This window comes from Syngnathus leptorhynchus, chromosome 4 (assembly GCF_054491065.1).
Source record: "Syngnathus leptorhynchus isolate UIUO chromosome 4, UIUO_Slep, whole genome shotgun sequence".
In the NCBI taxonomy this organism is placed as follows: Eukaryota; Metazoa; Chordata; class Actinopteri; order Syngnathiformes; family Syngnathidae; genus Syngnathus; species Syngnathus leptorhynchus.
This window is the reverse complement of record NC_141198.1, coordinates 9,666,559-9,684,855: the sequence shown is the minus strand read 5'-3', so window position 1 is coordinate 9,684,855 and position 18,297 is coordinate 9,666,559. Positions and strand designations below refer to the sequence as shown.

The 18,297-nt window shown below is 40.7% G+C and overlaps 1 long non-coding RNA gene across 1 annotated transcript in view; it reads right to left on the bottom strand.

Moving 5' to 3' along the window:
* LOC147057952 (uncharacterized) overlaps positions 1-18,297 on the bottom strand; it is a 143,051-nt gene that overhangs the window by 5,487 nt on the left and 119,267 nt on the right. The window contains exons 2-3 of the long non-coding RNA XR_015065923.1: positions 15,264-15,397; positions 929-1,071 (exon numbers count right to left, since the gene is read on the bottom strand). This is a non-coding gene — a long non-coding RNA (uncharacterized LOC147057952). The remainder of the gene's footprint in view (positions 1-928; positions 1,072-15,263; positions 15,398-18,297) is intronic.

Genomic DNA, 18,297 nt, shown 5'->3' with positions numbered 1-18,297 from the left:
TTGGGGCTGGTAACCGAATATAATTGCAAAGCTCTAGTCTAAAATGAGAATTTGTGTTTAAAGTGCTACCAGTTGCTTTGTTGTGCACGTGATTCTTGAAAGACTATTTCAGCTATCCCACCTGCGCACCTTTGAGTAGAAGCTTTACAGACGTGACATTGTTTGAGTCTATCTGTAATAGGACGCAATAGAGTGTTCGTCATTGTATCCCTGGGATCCATAGTTAAACGCCACATTGACCACTGCTGGTCAGGCCTTTGACCAACAAGGCCACTGAACATTCCCAATGTTTTCTTGGAATGTTTTTTTTACTGCATTATGCACAGATGCCTACATCTGTTTAGAAAACATGAAATTATATGAGAGAGAGTGAACAAGAGAAGTGTTTGGTGAAAGCCACATTGCTGAGTTAGAATAACACGGAACCATGGAACGTCAGTTTAAGTGCATTGTAAACATTCTGGTATAAACAACCACACTTTTTAAGGTTTTGCTGCTCAACCTTCTTACAGGATGTCGGTACATTTTTCATAGACATAGTAGGCCTCACACAGGGTGCAACGACATTGGAATAAACAATGTGTCTCTTTTTTTCCACTGAACTCAATTGATGAGCTGGAGCAGGCATTCTCCAGATACACTGAGCACCAATGTGAGAGCCTGATATGTATAGCTTCATTTACTTCTTTTTTAGATATTTATTTGTAACTCATTTCATGTTGAATTGTCTGTGGCATTCTTTAATGTGCCAACAAACATTTAGTATGTGCTATCATGTTAGTGCTACCAATGTGCTGTTGTGTGTTCATGTATCTTAGAAGATCGTAAATGTATGTACATCAAATGTATGTATTTATCTCTATTTTATTTTCTATGCAAATTGATATCTCTTCTATAATCCAAATAGATGAATGAAAAATGCACTTACTGTTACAGCCACTTGTATCACCGAGGTTAAATGCATTCTGTCTGAGCAAATGAGCCACTCCTGACCTCACCCTTTCTTCAACTGGGCCATTGTTGAGAATGGCTTTTTTTTTAACCACAATGACTGGGAGGTGGTGCTAAAATCTGAAATCACAAATAATGCCATTTAAAACATGTCCAATTTTGAGAAATTGAAACATATCATGACATGGTGAGCAATAAAACAATTGCAACACTGATAAATATACTTCACACACTCAAGTGGTAGGCTGGTACTGTATTTGTGGGTGGGCTGATGCATTTAGGCACATTTTCTAATTTGTGCATAAATCATATCCATTGTGCAATACCCAGTTAAGGAATCTTACACCACACATGTATGAGCTATAGCCATATTTCAGTGGTTCATAACTAATAATGAGTGTCAACATCTATTGATTATTTCAGGACGCCTGTGTCATGTTTCTGTTGGGATTCCGTCCAGTGAGAATAAAAAAATACTGGAATCATTTATGCTTGTATGTAGGAAAAACAATAGAAAAACTTTCCACAAAACTCTCTAGAAACAGATTGATGTAGAATGAATTGTTTTTTGTTTAGTTTTTTTAAATCATAACTGAAAATTGACACTTAAATGATTTTGTTTTCAGTCAAAGCAGCAGCATCTGTTTTTGGAACATCACAAGCTACAAATATTGTGATTCACAAGCTTGGAAAAACAGTAAATGTTAATGTAGGACTAAATTCAAACGAACAATATGTAAAATGTGACTAAATCTTGTGCCAAATAAAGCCTGTAGTATTCCTCTAACCAACCTCTTGAGTTATACCAACTGTGGTGTCTGTGCTCTAAAAATGTCAGTCACGTTGAAGAGGTTAACCCTCGCCCAATAAGAAAGCTGTTGGAATCTCACACAAATAGACGAACTGTATCTGATCCGAGCTCAGCATGTTGTAAAAGCATCCCGGTCCAATCTTGCCTCCCTCTGTCACCTCATTAAAAATACAAAGCGTCTAGCAAAGGGCCAGTCCTGAGCAATCTCAGTTAAAACTGCCAGTGAATGTGGCAGCGTTAATGTCTTTTAATGCCGTTTCATCTGAAAAGCCACATTAGAGTCAGATTTAGTAATCTGGTTTTGCCTGTGCTCATCTCTATGATGTCATTATGCTAAACTGACCTTTAAAGCCAGATTAGGACGGGTGGTAGGAATGGAGAGAGGCTTTGGAAAGAAAATTAACACAAAATGAAAAAAATGGCCTATTTGGCACAAGGATGATGAAGAATTCGGTGGCCTTTTGAATGTACCATCGTCTACAAATCAGGAGTGCCAAAACGTCTGCGGTGTGATCGCTTCATACCAATGTTTCTTAGGTTCGTTTTCAGCACTCGGTAATCACTGGTGTTAAAGAATATTATGTCCAACCTATTGACTCCCTCTTGGCTTCTGCTTTTTAGGTACATTAAATTGTCTTCTTCCATCCACTGAAGAGACTTCATGTCCTTTTTACAACAAAAGATCTATCTAAAATACAGTGTTTATTTTTAGAAGCATTGGTATTGGATTTTTTTTTCTCCAGTATTTCTTCTATAATGAATGAAGCATTTAACCCAACACGTGATTACTTAAAGTTGTATAATTTTTTTAGAAGCACTGGTAATGATTTTTTAATTTTTTTTGCATTTTATTCTTTGTCAGTATTTCTTCTATAATGAATGAAACATTTGACCCAACACGTGATTACTTAAAGTTGTATATATTTTTAGAAGCAATGGTATTGGATTTTATTTTTGCATTTTTTTTTTTTTTTCCAGTATTTCTTCTATAATGAATGTAATTTGACCCAACACGTGTCCCAACTTAAAGTTGTATTTATTTTTAGAAGCAATGGTTTGGGATTTTTCTTTTGCATTTTAATTTTTTTCAGTATTTCTTCTATAATGAATGTAATTTGACCCAACACGTCACATAGAGTTGCGATATAGTAGCATCCCCCCTCCATATGTCACTCCATGCCTTATTTTGACCATTTTGTTTCATGTTCAGGACAATATGAGTTCATGGAACACGTGACAATTGTTGCTACATTTTTGTTATCTTAACTAGATGAGTGCATCCAGGTGACTGAGTATTGCCTCGCAAACACGTGGAGGAAAAACAGAGATGGTTATTCTAAAAATGATGTCATGGTTCAGGGTGGTGTTTAACTTCTGAGATGCCATAAGTAAAGAGAGCATTTTCCTGTACATTCCCTACATTTAGTGGTTTTAAAAGAGAATGCATCATTTATCTGGAGATGTTCTCTGACAAACACCGAGCATACAATTTTAATAGATCATTAATAAACATTAAAACGTGAGCTTTCATCCTCTCGATTTCACATTGTCTTCATGTTATCGGTAAATGAAAAACTCATTTGTTGGTGGAGGTTTTAAACGGCAGTTTCACTTGCCATAATTAAAGATAAATGTAAAGTATCATTAATGTTTGCAAATCAATGGTGTCATGAGCTTCAAGAATTTGATTATTTAAAAATATATATTTAATTCAATAAAACAGTTAGGAGAGTACTTTTCTTTGGGCTGCGCCGACAAGGTCGTTAAAAAATTCCTGCTCATCTCATCAGGTCGACTTCATCTTTTGCTGACATGCTTGAGCTGGTACAGATTCATCTTCCACTTCCTTATCGTGTCATTATCACAATGTCACAAAATTATCATAATCATTATCATGTTGGCTTCTTCCTGGGAGAGTGTAATTGATGGGCCAGCTAAATGTATCTCTCAGGAAGAGGCTTCCCCTTGTTAGTGATCCTTGTGAAAGTAAGCATTTTTGTGGCACACGCCACTGAGGTGTGACTGAGCGCTAAGGGCTGAGAATGCCTGACGAAGGCACAAGCTGCTCAACATGTCTGCTCCTTTAAAACTTGATAGGGATTCAAAAAACACAGTTTTTCCCTAGCTCTGAGACTTGGCTGTAATACGTATAGGGTTCATTCAGAATTGGTAAATGGACCTACTCCATCTTTTTGCAGAGCCACTGGGCCTCTTTAACGGTCAATCTCCTCTTCAATTGGCCCTGTCTGGCCTGAGGCGAAACTATTTCTTCAACATTCTTTCCATGGATCACGATGCATTTGTCTCACTGTGCATTATGCAGTTAAACGTAAATACAAACATTCTCCTGGGAATGAGAGGAACATTAAAACAGATAAAAGATGTAGCAGATACATGCTGAGTTAAAATACAATGTTGTTTACCCTTCTCTATTGATTAGTTTTCATATGGTACGCTCACTGCCATTTGTCTTTGGCTGTGTGCAGTCTATAATGCAGGCATTGGAGCCTAATTCCAATTGAAAACCTATTTCAGAGTTTTTTTTCTGCATTAATTGCTTATTTAAGTGCATATACTCTGTCACTAGCATACAGTATTTCACTTTGCAGTTCTCACTGCTTTTCAATGTTTTCATTGATAGTGTATCCAATCTATCCAGCTTCTGTGTCGAGGTATCACGGGCAACTTTTTTTGACATATGATCAAGGCCTGATTGGTTGCGTATGGGCAGGCTGACGAGCTGGAGCTGGTTGCCATTTTGGAAAGACTTGTTGTGTACTCAAGTTGAAGTAAATTTAATTTACCGCTATGAGAAAATGTTGGAAATAAAATTACCATTATGTTTAACCGTTAAGCGCGGCTATACTGATAACCCGGTAGCCCATTAACTCATTTAACTCATTAGTAAGAGTAGCATGACCCCTTGTTAAATCAAACTCTTGACCTGATGTGCTTTGGTGAAATCCCCAACCGAATGTACTAGGTATATAAAGAACCCAGAATCGGGCCCAGCGATGAGCAAATTCAAACAATTTAGGTTACTTTGAACCCAGCAGTTTAAGAGCCACCTGCGAAGAAAAATGGATGGTGTCTCAAGCCGTGCAGGTAAATCCAGCCTTTGTCTTCCAAAACGAGTAAATCTAAACTCTTTGGACTCTCCACTCGTGTATCATGCCAACGCCACACTGTGAGGCAGCAGAGGGAGTGACAGCTTTAGGGACAGGAATACTCCCATGCTCGCGGCTTGTGCGCTGTTCCATCATTAGCCAATGAAGCCCTCATAAAAGTGAGTTATGTTCCACAAGAGGGGAGGTTCCATATGGCATAAGTGATCCAGAAAGGTAACATGTCGCTAAGGACCCCTAGAGCCCAACAAGTCAGTTTTTACAGGCCACCCCCCTTTCCCATCATTAATTGATTTTAATAGCTGGCTGCAAGAAGGCAGAATGCTCCCATTCAGAGGTCTGATGGGGCTCTTCCCAGCCCCCCAGTGAACACTGCCGCACTTAGAGCTGTTTGTTTGCTCTGCCTCCAGTGTGTGTGGCTCCCGGACCGGCTGGGTTACTCAGTTAGACACACACTCAATGTCCCAGCTATTCACTCACTCGATCACTCAAACATTTGTTCATTTACCAGCTCAATAATTTCTTCTCTCAATCATTGGCTCAGTCATTTACACGGTCATTTATTCAGTGCTCACTGTTCACTCAACAAGGGATATCATACTTAAAAGGAAGGTTCATTGGAACATCATGTTGTCATATACGTAACGTTGCAGCAACAAGAGTCAGGCTATTAGGTTTTGCTGCAATATTTTTGGAAGAAAATAAAGCCGGAACAAGGATTAGACTTTCTTCCTAAAGCTAGGCTAGGATGTAACACTCTTCTATTTTGGAGGCGGGGAGGTTGATTCTTTGATACAGTCTTTGTCTCGCTCATGCTGCAGACTCAAAGTGAAAAAAGACCCCATTTTGCATATTTTTACTCTTTACTTTGATTGTTCAGCAGTCTGACTGCTGGGGGCGGGGAGGAGGGTTTGTATGGCGGATGATGAGGAAGGATAGGGAGAGAGCTGGGCCTGTCATAACTGCATAATACACCCATTACTCCTGTGCAGCAGAATTACCATGGATGGAAATGGGATTTTGAAGATATATGGAATGTAATTATTGTATACATATATGCATTGCCATTTTACCCTCAAAGGAATCTCTGGGGTGATATGTCCTGGTGCTTGTGGCTTGTACATGTGTTTTTGCATTTGTTTTTAATAGTTACAGTATATTTCCTTGAACCACCAATATTTTCTTGTCACTTACACCTATTTTTTTTTTTGCTTCTGTTTCCCTTTTAAAGGGATGGTTCAATGCCTCAGAGCCTCCACAGCATTTCCCCTAAGGTGAGAACTCCTTTCAAAACATCCTCTTTACAATTAGGAATTAGGAATCAGAAACAACAGGAATCAATGTCTGTGCCTACATATAAAAGCTACAGTATAAAAGTATGAAAGTTTATCATGCTTGCAAGCTCAAGTCCAAATGACGTGATAATATAGAACATGGATGAAAACCAATATAAATATGCAACTGCTCATTGATCAGTAAATAATTTAAAACTAAATACAAAATGAGCAGAAAAGGGCTAATCTACAATCATCTAGTAGCGTATTTTTCGGACTTTGAAGCGCACTGATATTCAAATCGCAGTTTCAATGAACAAGTCATTTTTGGGGGGTGAAGTTTCCATATATAGGGCTCACTGTGTGATGAGGCACATAACTGCACAGTAAGGGAAAGTAGCAAATGAGTCAGATTACTTTAGATTTACTTCAATTTCATACATAAGGCGTAACAGATTATAAAACACACTGTCCATTGAGTAAATTAGAGGTTTTTAAGTGTGACTTAAAGTCCGTAAATTACAAGAACCTATAAGGCTGATGCTACTGGAAACTGTTCCTTGAGTGGAAGGTATACACTACTGTAGGTATGGTCCTGAACTTGAAAAATTACAAGGATAAAGGAGCTGAACCCAAGAATGTGAAACTGTGTATTTTCTCTCAAGAGGGTTGGTAGTGAAGATTTTGCAGCGTGAACACCTTGGAACATGGTTTTCAGAAGCTGTTTCGACCATACGAGTAGTGACCAAATTCACTCTCAGTGAGATTTACCAAGACAGCAAATTGAGCATACGGGTTATAATAAACACATAATTCATTCGAGTGCTAGCATTTCTAACTTTTATATAGCATATGTTCTTTGCTGAGTCTGTCTGTTATTATAACAAGTGTGTAGTTGAGGCATGCAAACCGACAGCAGGAACATGAAGCAGTATGTATGGTTTTCAGTGTGGTGCACCTTCGGTGAGGGGCCTCTGCAGCCGGTTTTCTTTGGAAAGCACCTGGGTGTGAAAAGAGGGCCTCCCAGTCTGGCCAGAGAGTTTGTATAAACAGAGGGCCAGCCTGCACTGGACTGGACCTCTCCAAACAGAAACCATGAGTCAGCCCTGGGAACCTATCCACGTTCTTCATTCGGCAGAATCAGCCAAATACAGCCAGCAAAATGAACACACGATAGTGTTGGTGGAGGAAACACGATCGTACGTGTGCAAGTCGCTATTCTTAGGACTGTGTGCTGATTTTAGACCCCACAATTTGTTTGCTATGCTATTTTTGTTTTGGTTCCGTAAACAATGTCACAGTGTTACTTTGTGTTTGAATTTGTTTGTTTGACTTTGTTTACTGTTACTATCAAACAAACAAATGTTGCCCACTGAATTAAAAGATGTCATTGATAAAAAAATTTAAAAAAAAAAAAGCTCTCTGCAGTCATCTTCACATTTATGTCTGGTTGAGTGCAAGCTTTTATTATGACATTCCGGCAACTGGACTCTACAGAGGGAGGCCTTCCCCTCATCTCCGGTTTGTGTGAGTGGAGAGGCAAGGGCCTCACACTCCAATGAGGAATATTTATCTTTCCAGCTGGTTAGATGTATTAAATGACCATGCTGCAGAGAAGACATCGGGGAGGGAAGAAAATGAGTGCCTGGGGAGTGGGAGGAGAAAGTTTTGTGGAGAAAATGTGCCACAGGGAAACAGAAAGGGCTGGGCCTGGAAATATGCTGAACATCTCCCACTTAGAGGGACATAAAACAGCAAGAATGACATTACCTCCCACCGTGGCAAATATCATTGCGACTTTGTCTTGCATCAGCACACAAACATGCACAGAAAGAGAACTAATTAACTTCCTGACATTTACAGAACTGTATTTTCGAAGACAGAAAACAAATGTTCATGCAAATGTGACAAGAAACCGTTAAATGCTGGAATATCTCAGGAGAATGGAGAAGCTATGTCACATTTATCTGAGGAAAAGAATTTCTTCTTACTAAGGTCATCATCTCATACTATTACAGGTATGAGGCCCCACTCCAGATCAAAAATGTGCAAACTATTGCTGCATTTGGAAATGCACTCTCAGAGCGCGCCGCTCCACTCAAAGCATTTGGAAACTCGTAGCATTGTTGGAATGTGATTCAGAGTGCCGCAAACCAGGAGTGCCGGAGCGCACTCCGCGGGCACTACGTGGCAGTGTCAGGCAAGATGAATAGAAATTAAAAGATGCAAGGTTTGGGGGCTTGGCAGGGGATTTAAACAACTTAATTCATCAATTGTGTATCCTGGATACAAGTGGTTATTAGCTTCTTTTATGAAGTTGTTGTATGACAGCGCAACCGAAAGCACTAATCGCTAATGTTGACATCCCATAGCTCACAACAACACACGAGTATGTTTTTTCTGTTATACATTTACTACATTATCTATTAGGTATCTTCTCAAATGTTTCTGAAAGCAAATAAAATGAACATATTTGTTCGTGACCAGATTTTCTGTTTCTTTCATTCAGCAATTATCCAAATCATTTCAAAGGACATTACATGGAAACAGCGCCCTGATGTAAGCATGTAAACCACAAGCAAAGGGGTGTAATGACATCAAAGACCCGCTCTGTGAAATGTGATCCCGGGGTTTTCAAAAAGGAATGTTGAATGGATGGCAGCAATGCATGTGATTGTGGTTATGCAAAGTGTAATAAGTGGGGAGCTGAAGTCATGGAAATTTCCCTCTATAAAAGTGAAGCATGACAATGGATTTAGAGCATCAGGGCCGCAGGATTACGGGGATCATATAAATCCCCCCTTGCGCCATAATTTTAGCAAACCGCATCGAGCTCCGTGTTAGGGGTTAATAATCTAGCTCAGCACCTCTTCCCCCTTGTCTTGAACCCAATTTCAAATCCTTCGCATTAGCATCCATAAGTACAAAAACAGTTGCCCATACACATTCACTCTTGCACTTTATATGCAGAAACACAAACATGTACATGCTGATGTGCATGTCATGTGACTGTGATCCTTATATATCACGGTGATGTTGGAAGCCATAGCAGGGTGTCATGGAGCACACAACTATGCCCTCTTCATAAATACTAGAATTCGAGATGCCTTACGGCCCCCCCTGTAGCACTTTAAGATATCAAATCAGAAGTACTTCTCAGAGGAGCCAGAAATCAATTGGGGTTCATCAAGCCCCCCCCCCCCCCCTTTACCCTTCAAACCTTGTGGGTTCACCATGACCGAGTGTACAAGCACATGTTGGCTGCTCGACACTTCTTCCTTGGATCTTGTGTCCACTTTACACACACACTACACTTTCTTATATCAGTCTGGATGGAGAAGCTTGCCACCAAGTGCTCTGCAGCTTCTCGTCTCTATTTGGAGTGAAGGCAGGGATATCGCATAAGCCAACAGGATTTGGAGGTAACAAAGCATCAGGCCGGAGAAATCCCTACCCGCGTGGGTGCCTAACCTCACACCTTCACTGCGCTTTGGCTACAAAGGTCTAAGTGAGCTAAGTGGTGCCATCCAAGCGACGCAACACTATGTGGTACCCCATTCTATTAGCGTCATTAATCACTTTCACCCCGTCTACCCTAATAATGATTAATGAAGACTAATATACATCCTGCGACGAAGGGGTCAAATGATGTCAATTTTGACAGTCACGATTATAGCGCCGGCTCTTTTACCTGTGAAAATGGCTATAATCTGACAGTCTACATTCACCCAAGCACACTGAGTGTATCTTGTCCATTATTTGCATTTCAAAGGCTGCGCAAGTGCCACGGTCATGAGTTTGATGGCTGCTGAGCAAGAGCCGACCGAGTCTTATATATGATGTTGAGCAGCAAGTAAATCCATGTGATTAATCAGGTATGAAGCTAAAACATAATAATAACCCCCTTTAAATTAATGTGCAGCTCATAGCTTGAACAGCTCAGCAGAAAGGCCATTTGTCACCCGCTCCCCACCAAGTCACAATTAAGCAGTCGCCTATTACCACACCCGACACCCCCAACCTCTATTCTCCTGGATACCAAATTTAATCACAGTCCTGTCTCCTCTCTTCTTCATCTTCTATGTGCTTCTGGGTGATCATGTCTTGAGGCGGCGACTTTCATTTTGCCATTTGATGAGTGGTACATTAGCAGATGTAGCATTACTTCCTAGCTCAGGCTGTGAGCATTGCCTGAAATCAGATAGTTGCTGTTTAAAGCACTAATTTGAACTTGAAAATCATCTGCATGAAACATTTTGAATTTGGCAGTATATCACTTGTTATTTTAGAACATTTTAGAGGTGAACTTTTCTACTCTTTCAAGAGGCAATAATCAGTGTATTAAAAAAAGGCAAACTGACAGATTGTGTAATTGGTATAGATACCTCATTTGAATTCGGGAGCTTTCTGATATATTTTTTTACCACATGGGAGACTTTAAAAAGCTGTCAAGTATGCCATCCACAACCAATGCCCCCCTCCTACTTCTCCCCTTTCTTTCTTGTTCTCTTGTTCTTTTTGTGATATCCTCTAATTTTGCCAGAGCCCAGTCAAATTTGTCATGGTGCGTGGGCCGGTTTGATTTCATTAAAGAGAATATTTAAGCATAAAAATTGTTTAATCGTTCCATGTCATTAGGAGATGGATTTCATTTTGCATACATTTGCATTCTTCCTCCACAAATTAAAATAGAAAAATATGCAAATGCAGAGGGCCAGGTTATGGCAGAGGTGTTTCTTGTCATCACTTTAGGAAGTTCCATACTGCAACGCTTTTGCAGTATTGGGCTGACAGCAACATCTGGATGCCTTGAAGATGCAGGGGGGGGGGGGGGGGGGGGGTGAAGGTGTGGGGATGAAGAGGTGTGACAGGATGCTTCTCACGTTTTGCATTAAAAAAAAAAAAGCTAGGCTGCACCACTGAATTTCCTTACTGCATCTCCCACCCAAGTGTCTTAATGAAAAGCCGTCATCACACCTATTGGATTCTGTAATTACCAAGCACATCCCGAGTGGTTTGGGTGTTCCTGTGCCGAAATGTATAGTGACTCAATGAAGACATAAAAGACGGCACTGTTCTTTCAACTGTAGCCTCTGCATGTGTTTTTATCAGCTGTTTCTCTACTGTTGTCCACATGGATAAGCAGTACCGCTAATGAGGCGGTAATTAGCAATAGCTCAATGCTTCTTCACCAGTGGCTCTTGCATTTATCCCTCTGCACCGTAATTTTCTCATGCTGCAATTTCAAGCATCACAGCTAAATTAGTTCCAGCACATTTAAAGTAGGACTGCGAGGATGAATACAAATGTGCTTTGTATTTAGTCAAGGTTTCATGCTTTGATTATTTGTGATAATTAACCACCAATAGGAAGTTTTTTTTTTGTGGGGGGGGGGGTGAAATATAACATAGACCCTAACATGTCCATCATGTTTGTGGATGTGTTGCTTCAGCTTTTTCACTGGTGAATTTCACACTCTGTTTTCATGACGGGTCTATACTTTTTTCCCATAGGTCACAAATGGCATGCTTTATGGGCTCTGTGTTAAAAGTAAAGGCATTAAGGCTATCTAAAAAGCAAACATGGCTACATGAATACCGTATTTAAATATTGTTTTACTCAACCCCTTAAGAATGAAGTGACCACTCATTTTGACATGTTTTTAGATGCAAATGTGCATCATAATGGTTAACGCACATAAAAATGATCGAAATCATAGATGTAAAATGTGTGTTGATTGGGAAACATATTGGATGAAAGTATAAATTGAACAGACACAATCTTGGGTACACCACAACTACAGAAGCCTATATGTATTTATTTCTTTATTTTTATTTACTATAACAATATGAAGAAAGCTGAAGGAGACCGAGAGCAATGTCTGCATTTGTGTGTTTGACCAGTCGGCATGTTACTGTCCCCTACAATTAAGGAAAAGTGACTTTGACGGATTGTGACAGACCATTAGCTTCATTTGTTAGCGACTGAGCAGCATTAGTCTGCTGTAACAAATTAGACAGCTGGAGCCCAAAAAGGGGTCTGGGCTTGAAATGAGAGCCTTGTGGTGACTTTGCAGAGTGGCACGAGCCTGATGACACACAGGCCCTGTGGCAGGGAAGGGGGTAATACATCATGGGCAGTGGCAGTCAGATAAACGGTGTGCTGGAGCTTATTGGGAAAAGAAACTATTGTGATGAGTCCGCGCCGGCGACCTGTGTGAATAAGGGTCACCACTCCATAGAGGCAAACCTTAACAGCTCCCTGCGTCTTAATTTACCCTGAAAAGCCATTACAGGAACTCAGCTTGCTTCTTTCTGACCCTGGGCTCTTTTGCCCTGCTTTCCTATACTCTGAGAGGAACAGTCATTCTTCAGGACCTTGACGGCCCTTTAGCCAAACTCTGAAATGAGCTCTCCAATCAGAACGACGGGTGCAGTTCTATAGTGCAAGATGCTGATTGAAGGCTACACCTGCTCTGGCACTTGTGCAAGTACAGTAGTCAGAGTGTGTTTGTTGAAAATTGATGCATCTTACTTGACATTTTGCTTGCTGACATGGCTGTCCATGTTATGTCTTTCAGCTTGAAGCATTGTTTATTGGTTTGAGGGTAATAGTATTGAAGATAAGGGGGCTAATCATAAGTTGACGGCAATAATAATTACAATAATAATGATATTGCGGCAGAGTGGTTGTATTGCCTCTGACTAGAGTCGTAGATGGTGTAGGCATAAGCTACACTCATCTGACTTGTGTGCGGGCAGCGTGGGATCGATTCCTGCTCAATGACGGCGTACATGTGGGTGTGGCCGGTTGTTCGTCTCTCTGTCCCCCGCAACTGGCTGGTGATCAATTCAGAGTGTAATCTGCCTTTTGCTCGATGTCAACCCCTGCGAGATTGAACAGGATAAACGGTGTTGAGAATGGTTGCTTGCTTGCTTACTTCTGATTGTTGCTTTTGGACTCTTTCAACAATAAAACGAAAATATTTTGGTGTTTTCCTCTCTGTAATTGATTTTTAGACCTTCATGCGGTGCATTGCTTTCTGTTAAACTTGGGGAATTATTTGTTTTGTTATGTAATTACTATGACTGCAAGTTTTTTTTTTTTTTCAAAGTGTTTCACTGGGACTTGCAGTAATATAAAGCAACCTTTGTGAGTCACAGCATTCACAAATGCCAGGACAAATAGTGATGTTGGACTGAGAGTGCTGTTGTTCATCTTGGCAAAAAGAGGAGAAATAGTCTTCCTTCTGGATCACTAAAAAGCTATTCAGTAGTACTAAATTGCTCTCAAACTTCATTTCAGCAGTGAAGCCATGTTTTCTACTCCAACAAACTCAATTAACCTCAAGTTCAAATCACCTGAAAAGTCACCACCTCAATTGTGAAGGCTCATTTAAAGTTTCTTTGAAGAAATGACACTGAATACTGAATATTAGTGTTTAACTTCCCAAGCTACAAATAAAAAAAGTTAAGGACTATCTTAACTCATTTTAATTCGGTATTTTCCATTTACTTACGGGTCAACTGGCTATCCCGGATGTATACTGTATAGCATTTTTTGTTGTTGGTTTTCTGCTGTTGAACGAATATAAACTTGATGTCTCTCTGGCAATGTACTAATCAGTGGCTAGATTAAGTAGCACAAAGCAAAGGTTCAGTGCATTTATCCCATCAGTGCCAACGCGATATGGCAGTCAATCCTTGTGTACAGAATTGTAAAGCTGACCCTTGAATGTCACTATAACCTGCCAACAGAACATGAACACACCCCTTTCTACTCCACCTGCAGCAACTCTCTATCCTCCTCCTCTTGCTCACCTTGTCTTCCTGAATGCTTCTTCTTCTTTCCATCGTTTCATTCCAAACCTCTTATCAAACCTCAGGTTTTCCTTCCTAGCATAGCCAGACTTGAGATTCAATAGCACTGCTGTTTCTGCACTACCTCCCACTGGACAATCAAACTGTGTGGCTGAGCGGGTGGGGGATATAAGGGTTCCATTTTCTATTAGAACAAAACATGCCTGTGGGGCCAGAAGGCGTCAACTGGAAATGCAATCTGGGCCTTTGAGCTGACACCCGGGGTGGGGTAGAGGTGTGGCGGAGGGTGCCGGGGCAACTGTTGTGCGGAGCAACTATGAATGTTATCATTCTCTGGAGATCCCATGCTGTCTCCCCAGGCCCTCTTCCTGCTTCTAACATGGACACTTTGGGGATAAGAGGCCCCAATGACTGGGGAGGAAGACGGCTCATTCGACCTATACCACTCTCGAGCCTTTCCAAGTCATGATGGATGCACACAATGGACAAAATTCGAATTAATCAAGAAACCAAACCTATGTATACGATATGATGTAGTTGTCAAAAAAGCGCAAATATCCACAAAGACAAAAAGAACTACAGACGGCAGGAACATTTACTGATTTACTGTAGGTGGTTGGTCTCTGCAGGGCTGGTGTGAATGCAGATTGGGAGTTCCTGGACATGCATAATTCACCACATGGGAGATAGAGGAGGAGGGTGGGAAGAAAGGGAATAGATAGATGGGTAAGAGAGAGATGGAGGGAGGAATGGAAGGAAGAAGGAAGAGGAAAATGAGCAGTGCGTCTCAGGCAGCGTCAGCGTCTACAGTGAGGAGGTAATTAGGGAGCTGTCACTTGTTCCTGTCAGGCACCACTCCCACTGAAACATCGAATGTGTATGTGTGCGTTCGCTTTAGGTTGTTCTTGTGGGGGCGGATTGAACGCGTGTGTGCGCGAGAGAGAGAGAGAGAGAGAGAGAGAGAGAGAGAGAGAGAGAGAGAGAGAGAGAGAGAGAGAAAGAGAGAGAGAGAGAGAGAAAGAGAGAAAGAGAGAAAGAGAGAAAGAGAGAAAGAGAGAAAGAGAGACAGTGAATTTGAGTTGTGTGTTGAATTCAAATGCGACGGAGAGAAAAAGCGAGCAGCAATGGAAATGTCATAATAGTGGATGAATATGAGTCAGAAGTACACTGTTGAAAGTGTTAGTGAAGAGGAGATGGAAAGAGGAAAACTCTCCATGGGTGTTTGGACAAGATAGACAAACCATGTTCACAAGATAATCATATTTGAGGGAAAAATACTTACTGCAGCACAGGGGGACTGGTGGTTAACCCGAATGCCTCACAGTCAAGGGGTGCAGGGTTTGAAACTCAACTCAGGCCCACGTGTGGAGTTTGCAGATACTGTCCCCATGCTCATGTGGGTTTATTCCAGGTTCTCTGTTAGAAAAAATATGCATGTAAATTAGTCAAACACAATGCACAATGAAATGTACACTTGCTCCCACATGAGACCTAACTCAATGCTATAAAAAGGAATTTTCTGAGATAAGAATGTTTACTTTAGATTGACACTGTCAAAGTAAAAGTATTCCCACACTTTACTGGACTTTGCACAACTCCATTTTTGGCAGTAAAATGGCAAGCAAAGATATATGATGAATGGTTTACCAAATGCAGCAAATCTTTAGACAGACAATCACACTCACACTTTCATGTATGGGTCAATTAAAGTTCAATTAATTACCCAACATGCATGTTGTTGAAATCCCATGCAATCATAGGAAGAACATGTCAACTCCACACACCATTGTTGGAGCCAAGATTCTAACCCAAACCTCACACTTAAATGTATACATTGTGAAATATAGATAACTTGTCAGTTCCATGAAAGTATGTCATGTCAGGATATCTCCCAACTGTATGCAATTTTCTGTTAAACATAATATATGTGTGCATTATTGACACAAGACTTCCATAAATATTCTCAGCAGTCAGTGTGTCATTCTCAACCCTCGTCACCCTGATTTAAATCTCCAGCCCAAATAACAATACCCTAATGTTTTAACAATCCGGCTGTCAAATCGGTATGGACAACAAGAATATATTTGGCAGCCTCTTAGGACATGGGCGGCATGAGCACACACATTGCAGGTATGACACACACGCAAACACACAATGCATGGGTATTTAAAGCTGTGAATGCCTTTATTATCTGCAAGCCCTCAGGAGACAGTAGCACACCATATGAGTGAATCAGTGTGGGCCCGTCTGTGGAGTTTTCATTGTGACAGCGGCACTCATACCACTCACTGGGTGTTCCAATTAAAAGCCACCCCTGCCAGCAGAGCCTCGGCACTCCAACAATACCCATCTCTCCCACACGCACTCGTGTACTATGCATGTGCGCGCATACACATGTTGCTGACAGACCACAAACAGGATGCGGCTGACGATGATGGATAACCTGGCTGCTGATGCAGACTTTGGCTAAACAGCTCAGGTCTTCACAAGAGGTTTGTCTACAGGCAGGTGGTGGATTCCTCCTCTCAGGTCCTCCAGGTAATTACTTAACATAAATTACAGTGTGACACTAGAAGGAACTATTTTTCGCTCATTGTGATTATGACAACGTTAGATTGCAAATTGACCTGGAAGCTCCAGTCAGTACGTAAACATAAATACAAGCCCTTTCCACAAAGATGAGCATGATAACAATTTGTACCATCCTTTATACATTGGCTACAAGATGGCAACTCTGTGTGAACAAGGCAACGTCAGAGTCAGATGTGTCATTTACCCCGAGCTGGCCCAGAAAAGACTCATTAGGGTACTTCAGAAGTATTTGCACTGCAATGCACTGGCATTAAAGACATCACTAGGTCTAATAAATGCATTATTTAAAAGCTATTTACTAATTGATTACAGTCGAGCACCTCATCAATAACAAAAACGCCCCCCTTCAAGTCAAAATACACATGATTTATGCATGAAAGGGTTTTAAAGTGAGAAATTATCTGCTAATAACTTATAAATGTTTTAAAGTTTTTTTTTCAATGTGAATATCTATGTGTATTTGGGAAGCAGTTCAGTAAAGAGTTTAAATGTGCAGAAAAATACACACTCCCGCAGGAAATCAATATCAGTGAAGCAGAAACCCTTCAGTCAAAGTCAACACATTGATGCATGTATTTTTTTTGTACAGTCTTCCAGCTTTATGGGGTGCGACACTATTTTTTCTGTGGAACATATTCACCAGTCAAACCTTTTAAAAATACTTTATCTGTGATGCATCTGCCATTAAGGTGGCTGACAAGTTTAATCAAAATCGCAAAGTCAAAAAGCAGTTGTGAAACATTTTTACCAACTCCAAAATATTTGGGAAACCTAATAAAGCAAAAATACACAATAAATTAATCACTCAGATTTTGGTACATTGCTTTGATGACATTGTAAGCTTTATGGAAAAAAAATGTTTTACTTTGTGATCAATTAATAACAGCTGGGAGGAAATATAAAACATCGATCAAAATATACAATAAAAAATACAAAGCAAATTTAAATTTAAATTTAAAAAATATAATTGCGTGTGCAGAGCACACAACATTCACATTTGGCTCAGAACTAGACGACCACTCTCACACCTTCTGCCCGACTTTTGCTATTAAGATTCATGCATGACTCACTGATCCGTTTGTGCAATATTATCCACCACTTCCTTTTCGCACATGACACCCTTCTTACTAACCAGTAATTTGTAATAAAAAGCATGTGAAATAATTGTGACGTACAAAAATATCTGGGTTGCAGTGGGAATGAATGATCATAACCGGATGTTAACTGTGATGATATTTTCGAAGAGGGGAATGAGGATTGTGTTTATGAAGCCTATTCTTAGAGTTGCCTACACTGAGCTCGTCATGCCACGGGGGGTTGTCACTTTCCAATGAAGAGACAGGCCATGCATATGATGGAATCTCCCAGCAGCTACTGCGATGCCCCATGGAAGCTAATGCTAATCACTGCCACTGGTGTTGCCCCGCACCCCACAGCTGTCTCGCTCGTAGACTGTCAGCTCATGAGCAGGCTCCACGTCACCATGCAGGGAACCAGACACGCTCACACTGCAACAGAATACATGCCGCATTGGGAGGTGGTGGATGGAGAATAATTCTTGTCCAGCTATGATGAAAACACCGTCTGGCATGCTCAATCCTCCCTCTCTCTCTCTTTATGTGTGGAGATAGTCAGGTGTGAACGCACAACTTTGTTTCATGCACACGCCTCTGTGTACGCAGATGAATGTCCAGGCGCATTTTATGATGACACTAATGTGTGAT